This window comes from Pecten maximus, chromosome 8, assembly GCF_902652985.1.
Source record: "Pecten maximus chromosome 8, xPecMax1.1, whole genome shotgun sequence".
Classification (NCBI taxonomy): Eukaryota; Metazoa; Mollusca; class Bivalvia; order Pectinida; family Pectinidae; genus Pecten; species Pecten maximus.
This window is the reverse complement of record NC_047022.1, coordinates 26,855,081-26,882,413: the sequence shown is the minus strand read 5'-3', so window position 1 is coordinate 26,882,413 and position 27,333 is coordinate 26,855,081. Positions and strand designations below refer to the sequence as shown.

The window sequence follows — 27,333 nt, the reverse complement described above, 5'->3', positions numbered from 1 at the left end:
TTAATCATCACATGGCGTTAATACAATCCAGATATCTTCGGTTTTCGTCTGCTCCACAATCATCAATACTGTGAATCACCTAGTCTTTGAAAAATAGCATCGCGATGGTACTCGATTTGATTTATAAACGACATGTCAAACAATCAGGCCTTCTAACAAATATTGATCAGCGGTATTTGTGAATGTTCCGTAAAGAACAGTGAAAACATGTTAAGTTTCTGTGGTGAACATTGAATTAAGACAAACTTACTCAGTACATAACAACACTGGTATATGAAGTTAGTGAAGATTGAAGATGACCAGTCGTGTTCACCGGTATCATTCGGCAGCAGCAGCAATCACACTATCCACTCATTTTTTATATATGTATAAGTATGTCATTTTGAAATTGCAGTCACATAGTATCATTCCTAGACCTCTAATTGATGTATCAACTAAATAACAGACTTTCAAAAAACTTACCCCAAAATCTTTAAAGTGGGTTTTGGTGCAAAAAGGTTAAGTCCATAAAATGGCAAAATGCGAAAAAAACCCACATCACTCCTAGAACTCTCATGAATGTACAAACAAAATTAGAAGAGCGTGAGGTGTACATTTATTGACGTACAAGCTTTCCAAAAACTTACCCCCAAAAAGTGGGTTGGGACGCCGACGCAGACGCCAGAGGTACAGCATTAGCTCATGGTTATTCGAAACCGGTGAGCTAATAAGACTCTCGGTCGTCGTGTAAAATAACAGGGGGAGGGGGGCGGTGTCAAAAACTATACTAAACATGGACGAATACTAAACTGTTCTTAACAAGGATGAGCATTAAAATGAACAAAGCAAGGACAAACATTAACTTTACAAAACTAAACAAGGATGAACACTAAACTATATTAAACAAGGACGAACATTTAAATATTCTTTAAAAGGTCGAACACTAAACTATATTAAACAAGGACGAGCATTAAAGACTATACAAAACAAAAACGAGCACTAAACTATACTAAACAGGGACGAAACTTAAAATATACAAAGCAAGGTAGAACACAAGCTATATTAAACAAGGACGAACACTAAATTACACTAAACAAGGACGAACATTAAACTATACAAAGCAAGGTAGAACTCTAAGCTATGTTGAACAAGAACGAACATTAAACTATTCTTTAAAAGGTCTAACATTAAACTATATCAAACAAGGACGAACATTCAAAACTCTACAAAACAAGGACGAACACTAAGCTATACAAAATAAGAACGAATAATAAATAATGCAAAACAAGGACGAACACTCAGCTATACCAAAGAATGACGAACATTAAACTATACAAAAGATGGCGGAACATCAAATCATACTAAACAAAAATGAACATTAAACTATACTTTGCAAGGACGAACATTAAACTATACTAAACAAGGACGAACACTTAATTATATTAAACAATGAGGAACATTAAAATAAACAAAACAAGAACGAGCACTAAAGTGCACAAAAGAAGGAGGAACATTAAAGCATACTAAACAAGGAGGAACATTAAACTAGAGCGAACAAGGACAAACACAAAACTATACAAAAGAAGGACGAACACTAAACTATGCAAAACAAGGACGAACATGAATCTTTTCGAAACAAGGAGGAACACTTAACTATACTAAACAAAGGCGGATATTAAACTATACGAAACAAGACCGATTATTAGGCTATGCAAAACAAGGACGAATATTAAACTATTGATAGTGCTACCTCACTGAAGCATACTGCCGAAGACACCCAGCAGGACACCCCACCCGGTCACATTATACTGACAACGGGCGAACCAGTCGTCCCACTCCTAATATACTGAGCGCTAAGCAGGAGTAACAACTACCATTTTTAAAGACTCTGGTATGTCTCGGCCAGGGGACAGAACCCAAAGCCTTCCTCACTTTATTTAACAGAAAAGAATACTGAACTGTACTTAAGCACTGAACTGTTACCAAATGGTAGTATACGGTCGATATGAATACAATTTTGGGTGACAGATAAATAGAATGTCGCCCGTTAGGGCGACATGAAATATTAACAAAAATTAACAAATTAACAGATTCAAGTCTAACCGGTCAACTCAGTGTCGCTAAAGGCGTATCTCACTGGCCTGGAGACTAACTGGCGACCTACTGGCGACTCGAGTCTCCGCTAGTCGCGGCGTCGTCGCTGCGACGTCTCCTGGACACTAACCGAGTCTCCGTGGAGTCGCGGGAGAATCGAATATGTTTGATTTTTTAGGAGACTTTTTTTAGTCTCCAGTAGGTCTCCAGCAAGTCTCGGCGACGTCTCCGAGACGTCCCCCGAGACGTCCCTGCAACGTCGCCGCAACTGATGGAGATTGATTTTGTCCGCGACTAGAGAGACGTTTTCGCGACGTTGCGGAGACGTCTCCGCGACGTCTCCGAGACCTAATAAAGACTAATAAGACTGAGGAGACGTTGCGGCGACGTCTCCGCAACGTGTCCACGACGCTGCTTGACGTATTTCAGAGACCACGTGACACACCCCAAGCTCACATCGCCGATACTGCCGCGACTAAGGAGACGTCTCAGCGACGTTTCCGCGACATCCCGGCGACTTTTCGTGCAAATTGATCGTCAACTTCTCGGAAGTCGCCTTGATGTCGTCTTGGTGAGAGTGCACGGCATTTTTTCCCCCCGACTCGCCGCACAGTCGCGGCAATCGTGGCGACGTCTCCGCCAGTGAGATACGCGTACATAACTTAGCAGACGATTTTCAACTTCACACCCTGGCACAGGGGCTCGATTTTGTGAGGTAGGCCTTTGACATCAGTGAATAACCATAAAACTAAAATCCAGTTGGCCTACACATACACAACCGGAAACCATGTCGATAATCCCGATTTTTATATAAGATTTTTTTTTTCATAAATACTTTACTTTTATTGTTGTCGTGTCTTGCATTTCTGAAAATTCGGAACGAGCCGCTGTGAGTGTGACGACATTGATAGTTTGATCATGTTTCGTATTGATCAAGAATGGCACTTATAATAATTTCGTGTTGACTACATTTTTCTAATTATAAAATAATACTCTCATAACTTGTGACGTTGCTTTATTTTTCGTTGTGGCTTCGGTAAATAAATGCTAGCATTCCAAAGCTCTCTAGACCGAAAGTAACTGGCGGCCATTGTTAAACCTACAACACCTGGAGCTGTATTCCTACACTGACCGAATCTCTGTAAATTGTAGTATACAGTCTCATGAATACAATTTGGTTTACTAACGACATATAGACAAATGCAACACAGAATGTAAATATAAAACAATGACAAACACTTAACTATATAAAAGATTCACAGTATCTTAATGCCGTTTTGTGCTGAATTTGGATGAGAAATTAGACATCGTTTGTTTATCGTGATGCACAACTTATTTTGTAATGCTTAGTTATCTGCTGAATATGGTAATTTGAATTTTTAGCCCAGATGTAGATCACGTTTTCAGAACATACTAGTACTTGTAGACTTTAGGATAGTTATAACGCTACGGTTGTCTACAATTAAAAAAAATGTCAACATTGCGATAAACCAACATTCTGTACTAATCCACCAAAGCCTTAGCAACAATGCACATTTCCAGATATCACAGCCTAAACAACACACAGTGTATATATCGTGATATTACTTTTACTACCATTTAGGCTTCAACAACAACTTGAAGAAAAGCCCGAACATGGTTCCAATGTTTCAATATATATTATGTAGTAGTACAATCGATACGTGATAAATTAACTGACGATTTATCTTTTTGTCTTTTAAGAAAATATAACAATAAACCAGACAACAAGCAAAGCTAACATAATGGGCAAAATCTACATCCCGTTATCGGATAAAAGCCGATAAGACAATGTTTGTCACTAGCAGGTCTTAATTATTTTCAGTAATTGTTTTCTTTAAAATAACTTGTGAACGCTAACCGTAGTTCTATGACGTTATACCCCGGTCTGTAATGATTGCACAATTCTATATTGACGTCAGTGCGCTGCTTCAGCATGTAGTACATTAACAGATGTTAATGATCCTAGGAGCCTGCCTGGTAACCATAACGTAACCTGGTATGGCAGCTTTCCTCTCTGACGGATATTTGAACATTTTACAAGGCGTCGTATATTGAAATGAGGCGATGCAAATGGACTCTAATAGTAATTTTGATAAAATTGTTCTGTTACTATGATGTTTAGCATCTTAAATAGTCTATCGATAGTAAACAGTATTTGTAAGAAAAAATGCTTGAAAAACTTAAGTATAAGTCATTTCATTGTTTACTACACAATCAAAATGTATAGGGATAAATTTGCCCTAAAAATATTGACCCAAATTTGACCTCAATGCTATATGGAAGAGATTTTATGTCAAATTCACGTCAGAAAATGTACCTGAATTTGACATGTAATTTGCTTAATGTGAAATGCAGGTCAATTTCGTGACATTAATTGATATCTTGATATTTACAGGTCAATTTGACCTGAAAATGTTCCCATAAAACTGACTGAATAGTCATGAAGACAGTTTGCCTGTGTATTACAATCATCTCTTGCATTATCGATGGAGGTTGTCGGCCTTGATCGGTGTCGATTGATTGTGTTTATTTTGAATATAATTAATTAATGTATAATACGTGTAGGTGATACTTCGTGTTTCAATTGAATTACCCATGATACACTTAAATCAAAGATGTATAGAGATAAATAACTTTATAGAATAGGACCATAGAGAGAATGACATTTCAAACGCTATACGTCAGACACCGACGGCAGATCTAAATATCCTCGAACACGTTGGATATATTCTAGGCGCAAATTCTCCCGTTTTCCGGACATTGTGTCCCCCGGGTGTAAATGACATCGGCTATACCGCCTGTAGCTGTTAGATCTCACAAGATTATAAACGATGTTGGCTGAAAACCGCATCATTCACCTTGATATTGCCATGGGTCGCCAGATCAAGGCTCCATGTTTTGCGTGATTAATCATAATTAACCATTTAGTATACTGTATAAATGTTCGATAAAAAAAACTACCGATATGAATCTGACAGTAATATAGATTAATAGCTTCATGTTTTTAACAATATGTATTTGGGTGCTATGCTGAATTAATACAGAAATCATTCATTCAAATGTATAACTATAAACTTCATATTTTATCTCGTCATTTAAAGAGGTACCCACACACAGCATGTATTTCCGCAATTTTGGATCGCTGAATAATTCATATTTATCAACGCAACAATTAGGACCCTTTCCATACTCATAGCTAACTATCGCTTCAGCAGCTGTCACCACAGTGGACGCTATCAGTGGACACGTGCTATCGACCCTATCCCACATTATTTAGCGTAACACAAATATTTACTGTTTGCAAATTAGCTGATCAGAATCTGAGAGTAGATGTTTTTCTCTTGAATTAAGCTTACCACAATATACGAATCGCTGATTAAATTTATATTTAAGATGTAAGCCCTTGAAAGAAGAAAATCAAAATTGATTTAAGACCAGATGTATCTTTTGTACTCTCACTCTATCTCATATGTGTATATTGGGTTTGTATGTGGCTGGGGAGGGGTAGGGGATACATGTGAGATTGTATGAATGGTGAGTATGGGCATAATCTGATTGAAGTTATGTGTAATTAAGTTTCCATCAAACACACTAATTACATCTAATTTCAAATAGATTGAATGGGCGTATGGTGAAAGTTGTGTGCCAGGTAGATACGTGTACTGTTATGTTTGCTTTTGTATATAATGTATCATGTCTTGTGTTATTGCGATAAGTTGTAAAACTTAAGCAAATAAAGAATCTGAATCAGGTCTTTAATCACTTCAACCTGCATCGGCTAAGTATTGTTTAATGTCCAATCAACAGCAATGCCATTTAAGTCCTACCCTGTGTGCGAGACCCATGCGAGTGGTGAATGTGTGTGTTTTGTAAGACTGTGGTATGTTCTTGTTTGCCTCTCTGTGATAGAGTTGAACTGATAACCGACTTTATAGTGCTACCTTACAAACGCGTACTACGAAAGCCGCCAACAAGTCATCATGCTCGATTATATTATACCGAAAACGGGCGAACCAGTTGAATCACTCCGAAACTACTGAGCGTTAAGCAGGAGTATAAACTTGTTTAAGCATTGATGTCATTTTGTTTTTAGTTTCATCGGGGTATGAAACAAATTTTGTTTGCAAACTTCTGTAAGAATCCGCTACGCGGTTTCATACAGTTTGCAAACAAAATGTGTTTCATACCCCGATGAAACTAAAACGAAATTGACATCAACGCTTAAAATTAATTTTTGAAAATGATTTTCTAATTGAAAACATGTTTTATGTACAATTTTACTGGTTTCACAATGTAAATGGGATTCTTTTTCTCAAATCAATACGCAACGTCAATTGTCGTATTGTGACGTCACATTTTTCGCGCCATTCTCGGAATTTCTTTCATAGAAGAATGAAAAGAATTTTTCGACCAATCACATTTGAGTATTTACCATGAACACAAAGAAAAATTAATTATATACTTATAAACTTGAATATCGCGGCAATGGAAATTTAACCCAAAGCCCTCCTCAGAGGGGCGAACGCTTAACTAATGGCCGAAATGGGGACAATGTGAAAGAGAAAGTTGCTTAAAAAGAAAATAATATAAAATGTCCTAAAAAGTTTGACAAGTTTAGCAACAAGTTAAACAAAATTTGACGTCAATGAAAATATGCAAATGGTATACAAAACATCATTACAAAATAGTGCTATGTTGTATGACAATGTGTTGTATCACTATCAATTCCCATTACTGTATTTATGATATATGCAAGATGATACGTTGTGTACATATTGTACACTGTAGAGCTCTGCAGGGAAGTTGTAAGAATTATACCTGCCGTTCCCATTGCATGATCTTAAATATGTTGAACTAAATTTGGTATCTTGGGCAGTTTGCTTCAGTGAGGTAGCACTATAGAGTCGGCATTAGACCCGCACTATCACAAGGAGACAAACAAGATATCGCAGCCTCCCAAAACACTCGCACAAATACCTATGCATCTCGCACACAGGGGAGGCCGTCCATAAATGACCTAAGCAGCTGATAGGACGTTTAGCAATACTAAACCAAACCAAATCAAACATACATAGTATCAATATTGTACACTATGGCTATATATTGTATCAACACTGTACACAGTGCCTGTACACTGTATCAATATTGTACACCATGCCTCTACATTGTTTCAATATTGTACACCATGTCCATACATTGTATCAATATTGTCACCATGCCTATACATCGTATCAATATTGTACACCATGTCAACAGTATGCATCATGTCATGCTGTAATATATCAGTGCTGTATATCATTATCTAAGTGTGACATCCATTATTACCCTTATGTGGATTGAATACGCTAGCATATTGACAAGTTAAACACGAGAATTCTCACAGGGCATTAACATGTGCATACTTAACAAATTATCAGGGCTAATAAGAGATACGAGCATTTTAAGTACATTACCCTACAAAGGTTGGTTGCAGCTGAAGTTCAAGTCCTTTATTACTTTGAGTCTGTTGGCTCATCAGTTTACAATGCATCAGTATCGGTGATTACAGCTGGACTCATTAGCCTCTGATTAGAAAACATGTCCACACTTCATGGACAGCAGATCAATAAGATATTACAAAGTAGTGGTTAGCACTGTACAAATGCGTATCAAACGGAATAAAAACTAGGACATGAATCAATGTGTAACACATGTCCATGTTATTACCCGAGACCTGGGCTGATTGTTGTATTTGTAGCAGGTGGAATACACGTCCAGCGTCGTGGTAGATGTCAATATAATGAATCATCTGAGGCATCGCTAGTATTTTATAGCTAAATGCATTGCTAGTATTTCCTTAAACTACTTTCCTATTGATGATAAGTGAAAACAAATTATATAGTGAAATATCTTCGGTCGAGTACTGTTACCCTGGAAAGCCAAATTAAATCCACTATATACCAATTTCTACGATAATGGAAGTCTCCTGATATAACGACTGTTCTCTCAAATAATGCAATATTGTTCAGAAAGGGGGAAACCCCCCATTGAATATAGCGATACAATATAAGACGAATACTGCATATCAAGTGGGTGACATTGTTCATCTGGAGCGGGATCCTCAGTGGTACGCCAAACGTGTTGAAATTCAAAAGGGAAGTCAGGCAATGTGAAGAAGGGAGGAAGGTATAGGAGGAAGGTATTACCTATATAATGTAATCAATTTCAATATATCGTAATGCTGAATATAAATGTTAAACGCATAGGATCAACGATATTTCCTCGCGAAAAACTACATCTGTTTTAAATGATTGAGCTTATTGGTGTCAAATGAAATGAACGTATGAGTCTTCCTGTTAACTTACGCGTGAATGCGAATTTTGGAAGTTGGAAATCGGTAGGTATTTTTTTTAATACGACAGTGGTAACTTGGCAGAACACAACCGTCAATATATCTCCTTAATTACGGTTATGAAAGTAATAACTAAACAATGTAAGGGTTTGTTAAACTTGAAAATCGTTCCACTGAAAACTGGACATACATTTTTCATGTCAATATCGTAGATCATATGACGTTTATGGAGCCGTTTGAATTTAGCTTTTAGCTTACCTTGAAAATCAATGCTATGAATCACCTTGACCATCAACAGTAACACTATATATATTTCCACTATTTCCAACGGTCTGTAATATACCGATAGAAGCACGTTGCTGCCAGACATTGACAGTGTACATTTGATACATTTTCCGAATATAGTATGAGTATATTCTACAATACAATTAATAATTAATGTTCAAACCCGTATTCGACACTACCAATCCATCTGCCATTACTTCACAAATGTTGTCGTAAGCCGATTACCAGTGATTAGTCCCCGGGTTAGCCGCTATCTCTGCCGTATTGTCCACTGATTGGTCATATCTGCGCCCAGCTGTGATACGGCTGTCAGCTGAAGTACCACCTTGGGACAACATCTACCAATCCCATCTACTATATATGTATGTGTATTAATACAAGGTTTGTAATTATATTTCGTTCGTTACCTACGATGTATCGGGTAATTATACAATATGTTAGATTCGGCTTAGATTCATTTTGTACGCTAAATGAGCGGGCTGAAGTAAGGGGATTCGTTGTTCGTTATTGGGGATTCGAACGAATCCGCTGCCTGCAGCGGCGGATTGGGGATTCGAATAACGGATCCGCGGATTGGGGATTCGAATAACGAATCCGCTGCCATCAGCGGATTAGGGATTCAGTTCTTTATGTTTAAATGATATTTCGTTTTATTGACATTTTGACGATTTGATTCAAATAACGAATCCGCTGATGCATTGGATTGGGAATTCAGTTACTTCTAAGTATTTTTCTTATAATATGTGACTGGCGATTCAGTGATATGAAATATGAAATGATATTTCTTTTTATCGACATTTTGACGTTTGGATTCAAATAACAAATCCGCTGCGGCAGTGGATTGGGGATTCAGTTACATCTAAGTATTTTTCATATGTGATTGGGGATTCGAATAACGACTCCGCTGCCAGCAGCGGATCGAGGATTCAGATTTTTATGTTTAAATGATATTTTTTATTGACATTTTGACGTTTGGATTCAAATAACAAATCCGCTGCAGCAGTGGATTGGGGATTCAGTTACATCTACGTATTTAGTATTTTTCTGATCAACTATGATTGGAGATTCGATTTTACATTTTGATTTTGTGATTCGAATAACGAATTTGCTGCCAATAGCGTATTGTGGATTCAGTTCTTGATGTTTAATTGACTTATTTTAATCACAAATTACGAAAATTGTAATTTGCGGGTATTCCAATGATGGGGTCTCTTTACAAGTAGACGAAGTTTTATGTTTCTTCGCCAGCATTCTATGGTACAAATATATAAAGACCAGAGTATCATTTCGATATAGCTGAAGGTTTGATTGGAATGCAAACATGTACCCGGAATTTAAAATTCTATCAGTAAAATACTCTTGGTTATTATATTTATGCTACAAATTGAATAATATTGTTATACTAATCTGCTGTTATTCGAATCTCCAATCACATATTAAAAGGAAAAATATCAATTAAACATGTATGTAACTGAATCACCAATCCGCTGCTGGATTCGTTATTCGAATGTCCAATCATATTTTATAAGAACTAGAAATGTTTGTAAGACATAAATGGCCTCGGCTTCATGAAATTAGTTCCCGAAACATGGACAATATTTATATTTTGACCAATAAGGGGCCAGAAAAATTGCTTCCATTTTTTTTTTTTTTTTTTTTACAAAAATAGATACTGCCATTGACTTTGTATAGCCAGACTGCATATAATACCAAATTTCATGAAAATCGAACGATATTAAAATATCGACCAATCAGAAATCTCTATTTGGCGGCCATCTTGAATCGGCATTCACTACAGAGGAAATGTTACAATTTTTGTCGATTTATTATTTCAACATTGTCCTGAACGCTATAATAATTTGATATTCTAAACAATCATTTGCTTACTGATGCAATCTGGCAATGTTTTACTTGTACATTTATATAGTTGTTCTGCTGCATTATTGAAGTCTGTAACATCTAAAAAAAGAAGATTAAAACTACCAATTAGTTGTACTCTTTTTATATTGAAATACAAATGTAAAAGCTTAGAGTAAAGGCTACCTAACTAGCTTAGATTAGAAGAAATATCCCTTTAGTCTAGTGGTAGGATATGGAGAGTATAGGTCACCTTACTAGCTCAGACTAGAGGGAATAAACCTTTAGCCTAGTGGTAGGATATGGAGAGTATAGGTCCCCTTACTAGCTCAGACTAGCAGGAATATCCCTTTAGCCTAGTGGTAGAGTGTGGAGGGTATAGGTCACCTTACTGTATGTGTTATTGTGATAATATGTTATTGATTGTGAGAGGAAGCACTCTTACGTGGTCTGCTACACACGTGTTTCTTCTCCGGTTGTGTGTATACAAAATTTTACTTCCGGTATTGCGCATCGGAAATCTTTATATTTTTACACGCAAGAAAATCTTATCCTCTGGTTTGGTAACCTATTATAACTTAATTTTGCTATAATCGTGATTTTGTAAGCTTCTAATATCGTTTTTATTAGAATATAAGTAACATTTTCGATGTCTCGTAGTCCCGCAATTTACGATCCCTTCGAGCCCCTCGGACTTTTTCATACTGCGTAGCGATGTAAACAAATGGTGGCCCAGTTGTGTTTTCCCCTGGGACACAACACAATTTTCGATAGGGTAAGGAACATCCAATCATTTTGAATCAAGCCAAAATTCTAATATGTATATTGGAATCCCAGATAAACGTTCACTTTCAAAAATTCTGTGTTACTGTACAGACCACGTAGGTTGCTGCTTTGAAAGTCGGCAGCTTCAAAACTCTACCTCTCCCACCCACCCTTTATTATAAGTTCTCTTATGTTGGAAAATGTCAGTTATTTGTATCTGTAGAGTAGATTAATGTGTGTTATGTAGAAGTAGACTTTGTGATAGTATCAGTAGTTTAGAGAGTCAAGCTAAGGTTCCTCTGTCCAGGACAGTTTACTACATGGTTTATTACATGTTTTTCCTCTAAATGTATCTGTATTAATTATGAATATGTTACGTAATCCTTTATGCAATATTATGTAATCCTAGTCAGATTATGTAATGACAGATATTTACGCAATATTACGTAACAATGACAATACAGTAATAAACCTTAGCTATCACCCAAACCTGATGGTCTTTCTAGTTTTAATTCATTTACAACCATTAGTGGGAAGCAGAAAGTTTGTACAAGAAACTTTCTACTTGCATCTGCCTGACGATTGAACTATTAATAGCTCAGACTAGAGGGAATATCCCTTTAGCCTAGTGGTAGGATATGGAGAGTATAGGTCACCTTACTAGCTCAGACTATAGGGAATAAACCTTTAGTCTAGTAGTAGGATATGGAGAGTATAGGTCACCTTACTAGCTCAGACTAGAGGGAATAACCCTTTAGCCTAGTGGTAGGATATGGAGAGTATAGGTCAGCTTACTAGCTCAGACTAGAGGGAATAAATCCTTAGCCTAGTGGTAGGATATGGAGAGTATAGGTCACCTTACTAGCTCAGACTAGAGGGAATAACCCTTTAGTCTAGTGGTAGGATATGGAGAGTATAGGTCACCTTACTAGCTCAGACTAGCGGGAATAACCCTTTAGCCTAGTGGTAGGATATGGAGAGTATAGGTCACCTTACTAGCTCAGACTAGCGGGAATATCCCTTTAGTCTAGTAGTAGGATATGGAGAGTATAGGTCACCTTACTAGCTCAGACTAGTGGGAATATCCCTTTAGTCTAGTGGTAGGATATGGAGAGTATAGGTCACCTTACTAGCTCAGACTAGTGGCAATATCCCTTTAGTCTAGTGGTAGGATATGGAGAGTATAGGTCCCCTTACTAGCTCAGACTAGTGGCAATATCCCTTTAGTCTAGTGGTAGGATATGGAGAGTATAGGTCACCTTACTAGCTCAGACTAGCGGGAATAACCCTTTAGCCTAGTGGAAGGATGTTTCCCTTGACGGCGAGGGGCTCTAGTTCGAGGCAAAGCGATAATATGATGTTTTCATTACTCGTTCTTAATATACCAATAGTAGGGTTTTATTTATGGGAGTGCATGCTACTGTAGGTACAATGTAGAATCCTTGCTACCTTTCGTGTCGCAGTAAGGACGTGCGAGGTCGTATGTTGTTATTAGTAAACTGACAAATACCCACTACCTCTCGTCTCATCACAGTAAGGTAATGTGGTGGTGTATGTTGGTATCCGTAAACTGACAAATGCTCACTACCTCTCTCTCTCACGTCACAGTAAGGTAATGTGGTGGTGTATGTTGGTATCGGTAAACTGACAAATGCTCACTACCTCACTCCCGTCACAGTAAGGTAATGTGGTGGTGTATGTTGGTATCCGTAAACTGACAAATGCTCACTACCTCTCTCTCTCACGTCACAGTACGGTAATGTGGTGGTGTATGTTGGTATCCGTAAACTGACAAATGGTCACTACCTCTCTCTCTCTCACGTCACAGTAAGTTAACGTGGTGGTGTATGTTGGTATCCATAAACTGACAAATGCTCACTACCTCTCTCTCTCTCACGTCACAGTAAGGTAATGTGGTGGTGTATGTTGGTATCGGTAAACTGATAAATGCTCACTACCTCACTCCCGTCGCAGTAAGGTAATGTGGTGGTGTATGTTGGTATCAGTAAACTAACAAATACCCACTACCTCTCTCTCACACTCTCACGTCACAGTAAGGTAATGTGGTGGTGTATGTTGGTATCCATAAACTGACAAATGCTCACTACCTCTCTCGTCACAGTAAGGTAATGTGGTGGTGTATGCTGGTAGCCGTAAACTGACAAATGCTCACTACCTCTCTCGTCACAGTAAGGTAATGTGGTGGTGTACGTTGCTATCAGTAAACTGACAAATCTTCACGTCCTGTTTCATCATGTTCTATTGATTGTTAACAGGACAAATACCCCAATAACATCTCCAGGATGTGTTCGCGACCGTGACTAAACTGTTCTAATATGTTTGGAATATTCACCAGACAGAAGTATTAGTCTGTTAAAGATAATAATTGGATATATATATATATAGGCATGCATTTGTCACTACTGTATACAGTCCCGGACAAGCTCGACAAGCTCTTCGCAACTCGCTTCATCTGCGCGTTAATAACCTCGCTTAAGAGTTCTCCACTATAAATAACAAACATTCATATTAGCATTTTGATGAAGTATGAAGTATCCAACGTTATTTGGGGTAGTGCATAAACTAGTTATATATATTACACGCTTCACTTCTAATGATATAAATATTGAAAATTTCATCTAAATATCAATAGCCAACATTCAAATGAAGTATGATATATACATTGTTGTTTCGAGAAGTCGGTAATACAAAACTCTATATCACAGACAGTATGGTGTACTATTAATGATTAAATATAAAACCACCAGGCTTCAGGTGATTGTGTTACCAATAAAGGGTAAGGTCTGGAGTAGCATTGGAGCATTATAGGGACACACATTCCTATGGAACTAAATGTGAAGGCTGCATGGTTTTTCCTATCCTAACTTCAATCGTTAATCTATACAACCGACAACACTTGATTCCGCATAAGGCAGGCGTAAATATAACTCCTATTAATAGTAAAAAAGGAAAGGCTGTGTTTTATACGCGTTTTAATTGTATTTTGCTCTAAACATAATATTTTCGTAAATCTCGAAAATCAAGCATTTGAGTAGTTGCAGTTGAAAAGTGAGCTTTCAAAATCATATGTTCTAGTTGTAGGCAACACAGATACTTAATGAAATTCATGTGCCCTTGTTGAAAATGAAGCACCAAACATAAGTGTATGAACAGGTTCAATACATTAATTCTAACGCAAATTATTAGTTAATAAAGTGGTAATTTGGCAAAAGTATTATCAAGTGTTGTAAATTGAATTGCACACGGAGCTACTTCAGTGCACTATGAAAATGTTCTACAGTTAAAATTCAGTCGACCTTGACCCCGTTCGACGCTGCATGCTTTCAGCAGAATTGTTAAGAACGAGTGCATACGGGGTACTCTTGCACCATATGTACCGGTAAAGCATTACAAATCGAACATTTGAACAGTAGATCAGTTACACATTTCTTTTCGAAACGATTTTACAGTGAAATACCGCGATTGAGTGAAATCGGTGCCATGAAGCCCAGCAATTTTGTGTACACGAGAACAATATCCTGTTGGGCGTATCAGAGCCACAGGGAAATTTGGTGACCGTCCCAGGACGGACGCCCGCACATTACGTCGCGACGTCAATATTGGGGAATACGTTTCTCGCACTTCCGTAACCGATTTAAGACGGTGGCGGAGACGACACGTCATGTTCTCGGCACTCATTTGAGGGTTTCATTTAAGGCCACGATGTCCCTGTGTTGGCAGGCCCCTGACGCAGTGACGACGCCATCGTGTCGAATGCAGTGGCTGCTTGCACATGCGTGAAAACCCCTGTCGTAGTAAACTATGCACTGGGAGACACGAATGTCCTAGTTTTTTCATATTTTCTCCTAATTTAGATTTTTTCACCAATTTTACCAAATAAGCACTAATTTAGCACAGCACAGACTATTTTTTCAGAAACATATCTAATTATGAAATCCACACACTAGTTTTTTGCCTTCAAGCCGAATTTTGTGAAACGTACCTAATACTTCTGTGATAGGCACTAATATTGTTTTCAGTGTCTATTATTTCCCTCAATGTCTAAAAAAAGATGAATACTCTCTAATTCTCTCTTTACTGTCTAAAACTAGGTGATGTGTCCTATTATTCTTCAATTTTGACTATTTTTCCTGTTCGGTACTAGAAATATAGGACAGTGTCTAAAATTGGAGAAAATGACTTTTTTTCTTGGAACAAGGACTAATTTTGAGAGATTTGCCTCGGGCTATTTTATCGCACAGCAACACCACAGCACTGCTAGCTGTATACTACGGATTACTGATGTTGGAATATGTCAATAAAGTCATAGTTATGATAATGTTCGTGATGAACTCGATCTGCCTATAAATTAGTATCTTTGATGTGTACAAGGCTCACAGGGGTGATGATCTGTTAAAACATTTAGCAAGGAACAGTATACGTGTGGCGTATGTACCCGCCTGTTGTACCGACCAGCTACAACCCCTTGACCTTATCCCAAACAACATTTTTAAATGTCATCTGAAATCGGAGTTTCAGTCTTATTACGCAAATGAAATCCAAAAACAACTGGAAAAGGGAAATGACATCAATGGTGTAAAAATTGACTTGAAACTATCAAATAGCAAGCCGTTGCATGCATCGTGGCTTGTAGCCGCAGTTGACAAACTTGCAAACGATAAGGCCATGCTACGCAATGCTTATGGTTTTAATATTTTATGTGACTTTTAATACCATATAACCATATAGGGAAATAGTAGAAATTATACTTACGATGTACACATTTTATGCGACTCTAATATGATATCGTGAAACAGTAGAAACTACATGTATACTTACGATGTACATGTTCTGCTTAACAATATGCTTTAAATAAAGATTGTTTATTATTCATTGTCATAGTGGTCACTCATCACAAGGTGAAAAATATTCACGGGTATTTAATTTCGCGGACATTACCTTGACCGCGAATATAGCGAAATTAAATCCCCCGTGAATAAAAGCAACTCTACAGTACCTTACCTGGACAGCAGTAATCCCTGACCACCAAGCTCAGTGGCTAGCCATGGCCTGGAGCTCTCATCCATGAAGCTGTCTTATATAATTACCTAATTGATGGATATCAGGTCTTGAAATAATTAGGACACAGTAGGGAAATATTTCATCATTGTGATAATTTATTTGTGAAAATTAAAACACATACGTCTAAAGTTTAGTGATATGAAAAGGACTACCCAAAAAGCTGATTAATATTTCATCAATTAAAAAAATAGTCTGTGCTGTTCTAAATTAGTGCTTATTTGGTAAAATTGGTGAAAAAATCTAAATTAGGAGAAAATATGAAAAAACTAGGACATTCGTGTCTCCCAGTGATGGTAATCTTATAGCAGTACGATATCGGGATCAGGTCTTGAGACCCCATGTTGCAGCAGGACAACGCGGTTTGTCGTGACTTTCTGGCTTAAAACCACGTTCGAGGTCACCATACAGTCCATATATGTCCCCAATCGGACATTTGTGGGACGAGCTAGACAGGAGGGTTAGGAAGCGCGTCAACTTCCCGTACAATGTACGCGCCGCTACTCACACAGGTCCCTACTCAGGAGTGGGATAATATCCCTAAAAAGGGAATAACCACTTTGATAAGGTCCATGACAAGGAGAGTAAGAACAGCGACTGATGCCAGAAGTGGGCACTAACGCTACTGATTTGGATCGGGAGACGTCGTAGGATACTCTTGTTTTAACGATATTACATTAATATCGTCACAATGTATTCAGTAATGATGAAATAATCGAGAAACACCATGAACACATCATCATAGAATTATGTAAAATAGTAACGTTCGAAAATAAACCAACGCTCCTTTTTTCCGCTAGTATATTTCTGGTTTCATTCATTTAATATTCAAACAATTATTCAACAGATGATATATCTCAGGAGACTCCTGTTCATTCCCCCCTTGTGTAGGTTTATTTCTATCCGCATTTCTTGGTCAGCAATATACGCGCGCCACTATAGTAACACAAATATATCAGGTAAAACAATCGATATGACATCAGGTGTTAGGAGGCATTGGAGGATATTAGTTGGGTTTGCAATAAAATAAAACACGAAAAAAATGTTCCAAACTGTTGAATTAAAAGAAATTGATATCTACTATGAAGTATTAATATAAATATATCTTTCAAATATACCCTACATTTTGAAAGGACACAATTTTTTTTTAAATGTTTATAATTACTATTTGGAAATTGTTTGACAAAGCTGATTAATAGAGGGAAACACTGATTGCAGCGAGGGGACATTCGCCGTGACGATATGACAATAACAGAAAACGAGTACCCCAAATGGAAGCTTAATACTCTGACCCTATTCAGAACTTGAACAAGAAAAGACAAAGAACCTGTTTTCGTAAACTGAATCCACACCATCATCAACAGAACATTTACGTCAAAATTAGGTCAGGAACACTCGACTAAACTCTATATCACTGACAAAACAACTTGCCACAAAACTTAACCAATTGGTCACGGACAGAAGGACGACTGGACGGACAAAGACGGTATACCTTAACTATACCGAACTCGAACCAGGTAATGACACGCCTATCACAAGGAGACTTAACACGAACATACCGCAGCCTCCCAAAACACACATACGCACTCACCACACGCATGCATGTCGCACGCACGGAAGGCCGTCCTTAAATTACCTTAGCTGTTAATAGGACGTTAAACAAAATAAACCAAACCAAACCAGGTAATGACAAAATCGAGAACTGGGATGGTGACAAGGATACGGCCGTGTAAATCAACAAGCATCGAACACGTCCAAATTCATATCGCACGATGAAATATAACCCTTGAGATGATAATATCGACAATACAACTCTCCCGTGATCTTCATCTCTCGAAACCCGATGATATGAACTGCTGAACAAATAACACTTGATCCATGCCAATGAATGACTACTAGACGGACAAGTTACTACAGGATGGAAAAGCAATTCACTCGTTCGCAATTTTTTCTTACATCATGCTCTTACCTAGGTAACAGTATTGGTGATGGCTTCGGTTATTTGGATATGTGATCATTTAAGCATTGGCACAGAAGGGCAATGTATATGGAAAATGTCGTTTTATTGAGACAATCTCAATGACAGTCATATCTTATGTCATGAGGTACATGCGGTCTTTTCGTACACTATGGCCGTAATGTTTATTTAAGCATTGAACCGCGCTTCATGGAATTTGCCTCTGCCCAGTTGGCATTCATATTGACTATGAATGCCAACTGAAAGCCGTTCAATGCTTATATTTACCATCTGCGATTTTTTATTTGTCGTGCGATTTTTTTTTTAAATTTTCAAATTCAAATTTCAGTTGGCAGTTCATAAGCTGGTGAACTCGCAACTGAATTGGTAGGGTTATATGTAGTGGCAGTGCCATACAATGGTAAATATATGTATATAAACTATGTAGGAGACACAAACTGACATTATACATCGTGTGCAAAAACAATATATGGACGAGTCTGTATAAATGGACAAACCAGGCCTTTACGAAAATCTGATGTTTCCGCATCAACCGACCGACGTTATTGTCTATGACAGCTTCATTTTTCTTCGTCTGGACAACGTGTCGTTGGAGATCTGCCACGAGAAGCCGTTAAGTTATTTCTGTGCGAGACAACTGTCATTCATGTTAAAAGGCCATTGGTGTAGCTGTAATTCGGCTCCTTGGTCAAACGTCCATGACAGGCATATCCCATTTTAATACGAATCATCGTAAAGGTGCTATTTCAGTCGTCGACATGGCATGATTTTGTTAGATAAACGTTTATGTATACTTATCAATGGGTAGCGTTTCTACATGCAGGGCATGCATTGACTCGTCAGTCATCACGACCCGAACAATGCCATGTTTTCTCATTAGTTTGGAAACAACACACATAATCATTATTACTATCGATGTCAGTAACCCCTCGTTACCAATCTTGCCTAACAAAAAGCCTATCTGTTTAACGACAGGTAAATGGTGTATAGTGTTCTATGGAGTTAATGATATACACATATCAGGCTAGACATATTCAGTTTTGAATAAACAAGAAAAGGGTTATCATTAACTGCAAACTATATATTTCTTATCTAATATGCACGGCCAATGCATTGCGTGCAATTAAGCACATACATTATATTCTGTGTATGGATGCTGTAAACGTATATATTATAATAGTAATCTTATTTTAGTGTTTTCGCGCTGGAAGCATTCTGCTAAATTATGATTGTGTTTATTGTAGTTTATGTACATTGGTTTCTACGACAATCATTGGTGAGCTTATTCATCATTCCGCTAATCTGTTTAGTTTTGTGCTAAAATTTGAGTGCAACAAATTAAATACGTTTAAAGTAGTTTGTCATTACACTGTGTGTTGTTTTAACATATTGTATCGTTTATACTCCCAGCCTCGTCAGAATCCTAAAAGACTATATATTGTACATAATAACAGTCGGACATTATATTCCGTAACTCCCCTACCGTAGTATTGATACAATACCCTCAATTACACGAAGCCGTCTGTTCGGTCTGGATAGCAACTCCACCTTGGCCTAAATGATCTGATGTTGAATCGGGAGATTTGTTATTATTGTCACTGTTTATGTCGTTCCTCGTCTCGATTAGATGTATACAATACTCATAATCGATAGCTAGTTACAACGGCAAGCCGGTATTCTGTGGCCGAGTCTTTATCATTATGATTTGTTTTGTATATATATCGGCACTATACAAGTAATGTGGTAATGCATGTTTTACTTTGATATATCTTGAAATCTCGTTATAATTTACTGAAAACTGCTTCCGTGCCAATTAATTTATTTGTCTGTACAACAGAACGAAGCCTTTTTTTGCTTTATTGTATCGCAATATTTATAAAGCTGTTAGCAAGACAAAAATCAACATCCCTTGACCAGATGCAAAAAGTGTTTTTTTGTTTAATTACGGTTGAACAAGGCTTAAACACTTACTGATGTTATTCTGGATCTTCAAACATTGTTGATAGCACCAATCGAATAACAATACCGACGTGTAGTTAAGTGTAAAGATCACATGACTAATATAGAGACTGACTGTAGTGACCTTGGGGTCACAAATTCAGGAAGATAATTCGATCTACATGATCAAGTTTTGAAAGATGAAACAACAGTGTGGATTTTATTGGAGGATCTTGCTGGCAAATGCAATCAAGAAAGTTTCCACCAGGAATTCAATAATTTCCATGTTAACATTTTCAGTTCGTCTGCTTGCTGGGTTACTATCTAACAATCTAACAAGGCATGAAGTGACTCCTTCTGGTCCTTTGCAGTAACAAAACCAAAGTTTGCAATAGAAGATGCGTTCTAAATGAGCACTTCCTCAGAATCACAATTATACTCCTCGAGAGGACAGAATCATCAATATATTTCCTCAATAAGCGTGAAGCAGCAGTAGTTGAGCAACTAGTCAATTTAACAGCATGTCTTAAGCCTTTATGTTTTGTTTGTAGATAAAAAAATATATGCTTAACTTCATAAGCCCCTATATATTTATCTTCATTTAATTTTTTTCAAAACTTAAAATCTAAAGATAGAAGGTCAACCAATCCCACACACGCTGGGATACTTCCGCGGGTGATAAACAGAAAAAAAAACATTGGTTTCACTGCCAAATCAAGGCGACTTTTAACGTTTAACTCTATTATATTTTGCTTAACAGAATCATGTTGTCTCTAAGTCGTAAATGATGCTATATGCCGCACTCATTTTCTTTCCTTTTGCGGCAGCAACCAGTACTTCTCGTCGACGTTTGGCTGCTTTTATCGCCAGTTCGCCATTCTTCAAATCACAACAGTTTGCGCATGCATGTATGGCATATTTTCCAGGCCTCATTTACATACAGAGAGTGGAGCACCGATTTAGAGATTCCCCGCAATTAGTTATTGCAAATAAAAAAATGCGATATCAATTCTCACATTATTCAATCATTAGGGCATACATGCTATCATTCAACATATTTTGTAATTTTGTTGTAATTTATATACTAGGCAAAAACAGAGGAAAATGTTTTAATAAGTCACTAAGTTTTTTTTAATATTACAACATAAATATACTACAATCCTGAAATCGGTTATACTAACGCACAATCGTCTTCAAAAATGGAATCACCCGTACTTAAGGGCTTCTGAACTGCTCAACAAGTTCAGTTCTCTTTAACAATCAGGAAATAAATGTGTGCTCAAACTGGGATCAAGATACGAGATCTTTCGCCAAACACAATTACAGTTATACATACCGATCTTGCAAGTAGCTAGGTGTGGTCCTGTCATAAATGTAACGAAAAAAGTGATAAGTCTCCAATGTTAGATTTTTAGCTGCTAGTTCACACGAGGACGAGGGCCTAATGAATCTAATCCAATCGGAATGAATTCTAAGCATCATGTCCTCACGTCGCCAGGAAGATATTGATAATTGTTGAAGCATTGAAACACCATTCTCTCTGGCTTGAAGAATGTTGGTCGTGATTGATCCGTTGCATCTACAGAAGACATGTAAGAAACATCATATACACCGATTGCGACATCTGTCGCGTCCTTTTTAACAACTCACTGATTCGGTGGTGCATACCAAAGCACTAGCTTCACTGGCTGTTGAGGGGAAATTAAACGTGATAAAAGCAAAACACATTAAACATACTCAAGCGTAGGATGATAATGTATTTCCTCAAAATAAAGATATCCACTTTTGTGTGGTTAACAAACTGGCACGGCACTTCATACAGATCAAACTAACATGTCTCTCATTGTCTGACCTTCTTGAAAACATTATTGGACCAGACGTGATGATAACACAGAGGCTAAATGGGACAGACAAACTAAAACACGTTAACAAGGCGTTAACTGGTCTGAAGAGCACACTCCCGGGAATAGGGTTATTAACGTGACACGGATACATTTACACGTGTCTGCAAAATATCGAGGGAGGTTTCTATATAAAATCTGACAAACAATTATCGGGGATGGATTAGGTTTATTATGTAATTAAAAAACATCAATAACATTTTATGTGACAAAGATGTACCGGACCACTTTATTTAGTTTTATTGTTCTGTTTTATTAATAGTCGAAACGAATAAATAATTAACGTAAAAAAATCATTTATTTTGTCTTTCATTCCTATCCAATCGCTTCAAACTTCTAGGCTTTTCTCTTTTATAACGTTAGACATATTCTAATACTCCCTGAATACAAGGATTGAAATGTTAGTCCATTTTTTGTTTATTCGACGCAGAGAGACCAGAAATGAATAATATACACTAAATCATCTACAAAAGGTCACCTGCACTCTTTTTGGGATTGTCTTGATAAAAACCGCAATACACGTACACGCTTATAGCGGTTTTATGGATATTGCGAACTGATTCCGATTCCCAGGGTATTCTCCCTCCTACTTCTATGTAATTCTATAATTATATTGCGAATTTCACAGCGAAATATTGTCTATAACGAACCAATTTAGCGGTCCCGTCGGCTGAAATTCCATGTTATTTAAACACTATTGTACGAACCCATCTTCCAAAGTCGGTAAGTCATGCTCAGTTGATCACGCCCGTGTCCCCGAGAGGTGCCCGAGGGCACATTTCAGGGTATATATTTGTACGGCTATTGAATCGGTGAGTTGTGTTTTCGATGACTTCTGAATAAAGTGGGTTGTTTTATCGATGTTTATATCGAGTTGTTAATCCATTCTTAGATGTCGTAGTGTGTACACAATACATGTATGTTTCGCAATGGCTTTATCATCAAGCGACTGATAGCTAGTGAAAACGAGGCTTCCGGGGTAAAGGTCAACGCGAACGATTTCGTCAGTAATACTACGGTGATGATTGATGCAGATGTTGTAAAAGACGTGGAGAAAATAGAGGCAGAGGAGGAACATTCCGTAATCAGTGGTGCTACGGCGGTGATTATTTACACGAGATGAGCCGTTTTTTGCATCGGCAAATAATTTTAACCATTTTATTGAATTTATTTTAACACAATCGAGTACGAAGTTTTCCATTATGAAACCATACATTACATAAGCTTTATTCAGTGCAATGACAAAAGCAAACATCAGGCATTTACCTTTTGTTACTACTACTACTACCACTACTACTACCACTACTACTACTACTACTACTACTACTATCACTACTACTACTACTACCACTACCACTACTACTACTACCACTACTACTACTACTACTACTACTACTACCACTACTACTACTACCACTACCACTACTACTACTACTACTACTACTACTACCACTACTACCACTACTACTACTACCACTACCACCACTACTACTACTACTACTACTACTACCACTACTACCACTACCACTACTACTACTACTACTACTACTACTACTATTGTTTTCGACTCTATATTAATTTTCCAAGGTGTAATTAGTGTTTGTAAACATCAAACTACAATTGTACACAGCCACAACTCTAACAACATAATGAATAGCGTATGTCAGACACATTTAAACGAAAATAAATGTACTTAGCACACAGTAAAGTCTTGAACACTCGATATACATGTACTATTTACTATTCTACCCACGTCTTATTAAAACATCTTCTAAAATTCTCTTTCAAACATGTATGCTTGGTTTGAGCCTTTCATTGTGTCGAGAGATAGAAACGTCGATCTGTACATGGTTTACGCACTTTGTAAAAAGAAGTGTTCGGGCTATTATATGCCATTTAATGAACATCTGTCATAACAAACACTCTTCTATCCTGAGGTTTGTTTCACGACTTTTTGTTCTTAATGATTGTTTTTCTCGACTTTTTGTTCTTAATGATGCTTTTCTCGACTTTTCCCCCCACGTCCTCTGTATTCCTATTGATGTGTTAGTCTGGGTAATGAGAACTGATGGTGTCGGTGGATATTGTGCTCTGGTTTATAAGAGAAGATTACTATTGAAAGCTTTGAGAGCGGAACGTGTCATAAAGCATTATGATTGATAAAATTTGGTTTGGTTTGGTTTATTTTGTTTAACGTCCTTTTAACACCTAAGGTCATTTAAGGACGGCCTCCCGTGCGTGCGACATGCATGCGTGTTGTGAGTGCGTATGTGTGTTTTGGGAGGCTGCGGTATGTTCGTGTTAAGTCACCTTGTGAAAGGCCGGAACTTTTGCAGATTTATAGTGCTACCTCACTGCCGAAGACACCCAGCAGCACACCCCACCCGGTCACATTATACTGACAATAGGCGAACCAGTCGTCCCACTACAAATATGCTGAAAAAAGACACAAAAATGAATATCACCTATAGATGTGAATTTAGTTATAGATACAGAATATATCGAATATAAACTTCAGCGATTAGAGAGAAGAAACAAGGAATCAAGAAGGAAAGTTCGGAGCATGTGCATTAAGCCCATAATTTTACTCATTTCTTATTTTATTTTGTGGATTTTTCACAGCATCGGCCAATCGAAACATTGATTGATATCATATATCGTCATTATACTGTTTTAATTACGAACAGAAATATATTAGCTCATTTGTTGTGATGAAGAATATAACATTACAGATAAAAGCTTGTGCTGCAAAGGTATGGATGAATTAGCTAGCCAGAAATATTTATCCTAATTTTGTTCAGGATGTAAAACAAAACACCACTGAGATTAAGTGTCATAAAACGACTTGAGGGTTAAGTCTGGAAATCCCGGGATAACATATAAAATTTCAGTCGCCGACGTTCATTAATGTTCACACAGCACTAAAGCAGCTTCTGGGCACGACAAAAAAGTCGTGTCTATCGCCTATTTCTCCACAATACATTAAACGTTCAGACAAATCCAGTTAAGCATGAAGGTCAGAATATACATAGCGACAGCAGTAGTACTGGCTCCGGCGTAGTGGCTAGAATCTCTATATCTGCCTAGTAAATGTTACTTCTCGGTACATTTATCAAAAGGACGGAGGGGAAAGTTTGAATTACGTTATAGGGTTTGAGTATAACTACAGCATAGAGACGCTTCGTCCTTTTTATGGGTTTACAGTTTTGCTATTAGTCAAAAGTGAAAATCTAAAATACAAAAAAGCGAAACAAACGATAAAATGAACAAGAGAAGGTTCACTGACCCCATATCTCGGTTTCAATTTGTGTTTTAACACTCGTGGATGATAGCTGAACACATGTTATATATTACGTTTGGTTTGGTTTGGTTTCAATTTGTGTTTTAACACTCGTGGATGATAGCTGAACACGTTATATATTACGTTTGGTTTGGTTTGGTTTATTTTGTTTAACGTCCTATTAACAGCTGAGGTCATTTAAGGACGGCCTCCCGTGCGTGCGACATGCATGCGTGTGGTGAGTGAGTATGTGTGTTTTGGGAGGCTGCGGTATGTTCGTGTTAAGTCTCCTTGTGATAGGCCGGAACTTTTGCCGATTTATAGTGCTACCTCACCGAAGCATACTGCCGAAGACACCAAGCAGGACAACTTACCCGGTCACATACTGACGATGGGCGAACCAGTCGTCCCACTCCTAATATACTGAGCGCTAAGCAGGAGTAGCAATTACCATCTTTAATGACTCTGGTATGTCTCGGCCAGGGGACAAAATCCAAAGCCTTCCTCACAGGGGCGAACGCTCAACTGAAGACCAAAAGTGAGGCATTGTCAAGGGAGACATTAGGAAGAAAAAAGTTGTTCAGAAAGAGAAAACATAAGATCCCAAATTGAGTCGCCTCTTACGATCATGCAATGGGGGCAGCAGGTACAATAAACTCTTCTCAAAGTCTAGGTGAACACTTTTCAAATAGTATCGTAACCTTCCTCCTCAACCGTCTGAATATTCGTTAGTGATCATCCGAGGGTTGGTCATTGACCAGTTTATCGCCTGTCAATGACTATTTGAAAGTTTGACATGTAGCTTTGGGACTAAATAGAAGACAATGTATGAACAAGTCAATTGGTAGTTTTATCGGGTATGGATGTTCTGCAATTATACAATATACATACAGTATGACAAACTGTATATACACAATGGCTATGTTTCGGTTTAACGTCCTCGTACTGTTCAGTGATTGCAAAAGAGCATGCCTGTAAACAGCTTCAATTACACCACTTAACAGTTATCTGAACTGTAAACTGCTCATCGGTAATATGGTAGCAAAGTGAGTCCGCATTCCAACATGCTAAATAAATATATCGTTTCTACATGTTCCTAGCAAAATGAGTTGTTAGATGCAATGTTGGCATATAATGCTTGTTCCTGGTTTCGATAGATGAAAGATGTCTGTATTGGCATCACATACCCCACTCCTGATCATTATAACGACAAACCGTTCATATAGGAAAGGACAAACTCTGATGAATAGCTCTTGATTAAAACGACTACAATGCGTCTGATTACCGCATTGAACGGTGACAACATACGCCCGATCTTATCACTACGATTGATGTGTAGACATGCTTGTGTTCCCGCAGTACTGAGGTGGGTAAAGACCTCAATGACTGCCCTCTTGGGACACAACCCTGAGCTAGGCTGGCGTACTATACAGTATGTTCCGATTAGCCAGAAATAATAATATATCAGGTAGCAGTTCGAAAGGGTCAAGGTCACGTTAGTATCTATACATCGTCTGCTCCTACGCATTAAAACAAGCTCAGATAATACAGAGTAACGTATTATGTACATTCTTAGGTATTCCGAGACCACGAGTATATATATTACAATTATCTACTTTGATCTATTTGCACAGAACACATTCTAAAGCAGGAAAGATTTGAGAATGTTAGTCCTACAAGTTACCATTCAATAACGACAAACCTTATTCGGCATAATCGACCAGTAATTCTCACATACCATTACATTCGTCATATTTCATACTCTACCAGTTATCCTCACATACCAACCCCAAAATCATTTGTCACAAAGTATCAGCCATCCTCA

General features: G+C 37.7%; 1 protein-coding gene across 4 annotated transcripts in view; it reads right to left on the bottom strand.

The window, feature by feature from the left end:
• LOC117333354 (ras-like protein family member 10B) overlaps window positions 1–27,333 on the bottom strand; it is a 79,618-nt gene that overhangs the window by 5,948 nt on the left and 46,337 nt on the right. Inside the window, exon 2 of one of the 4 annotated variants that reach the window (XM_033892617.1) lies at window positions 21,664–21,906. The exons of 2 other annotated variants lie outside the window; for them this stretch is intronic. The gene's annotated coding sequence lies outside the window, so the exon portion shown is untranslated. Of the gene's footprint in view, window positions 1–8,683; window positions 8,915–21,663; window positions 21,907–27,333 lie in introns of those variants that run through there. One more of the 4 variants, XM_033892615.1, reaches the window with a different exon arrangement.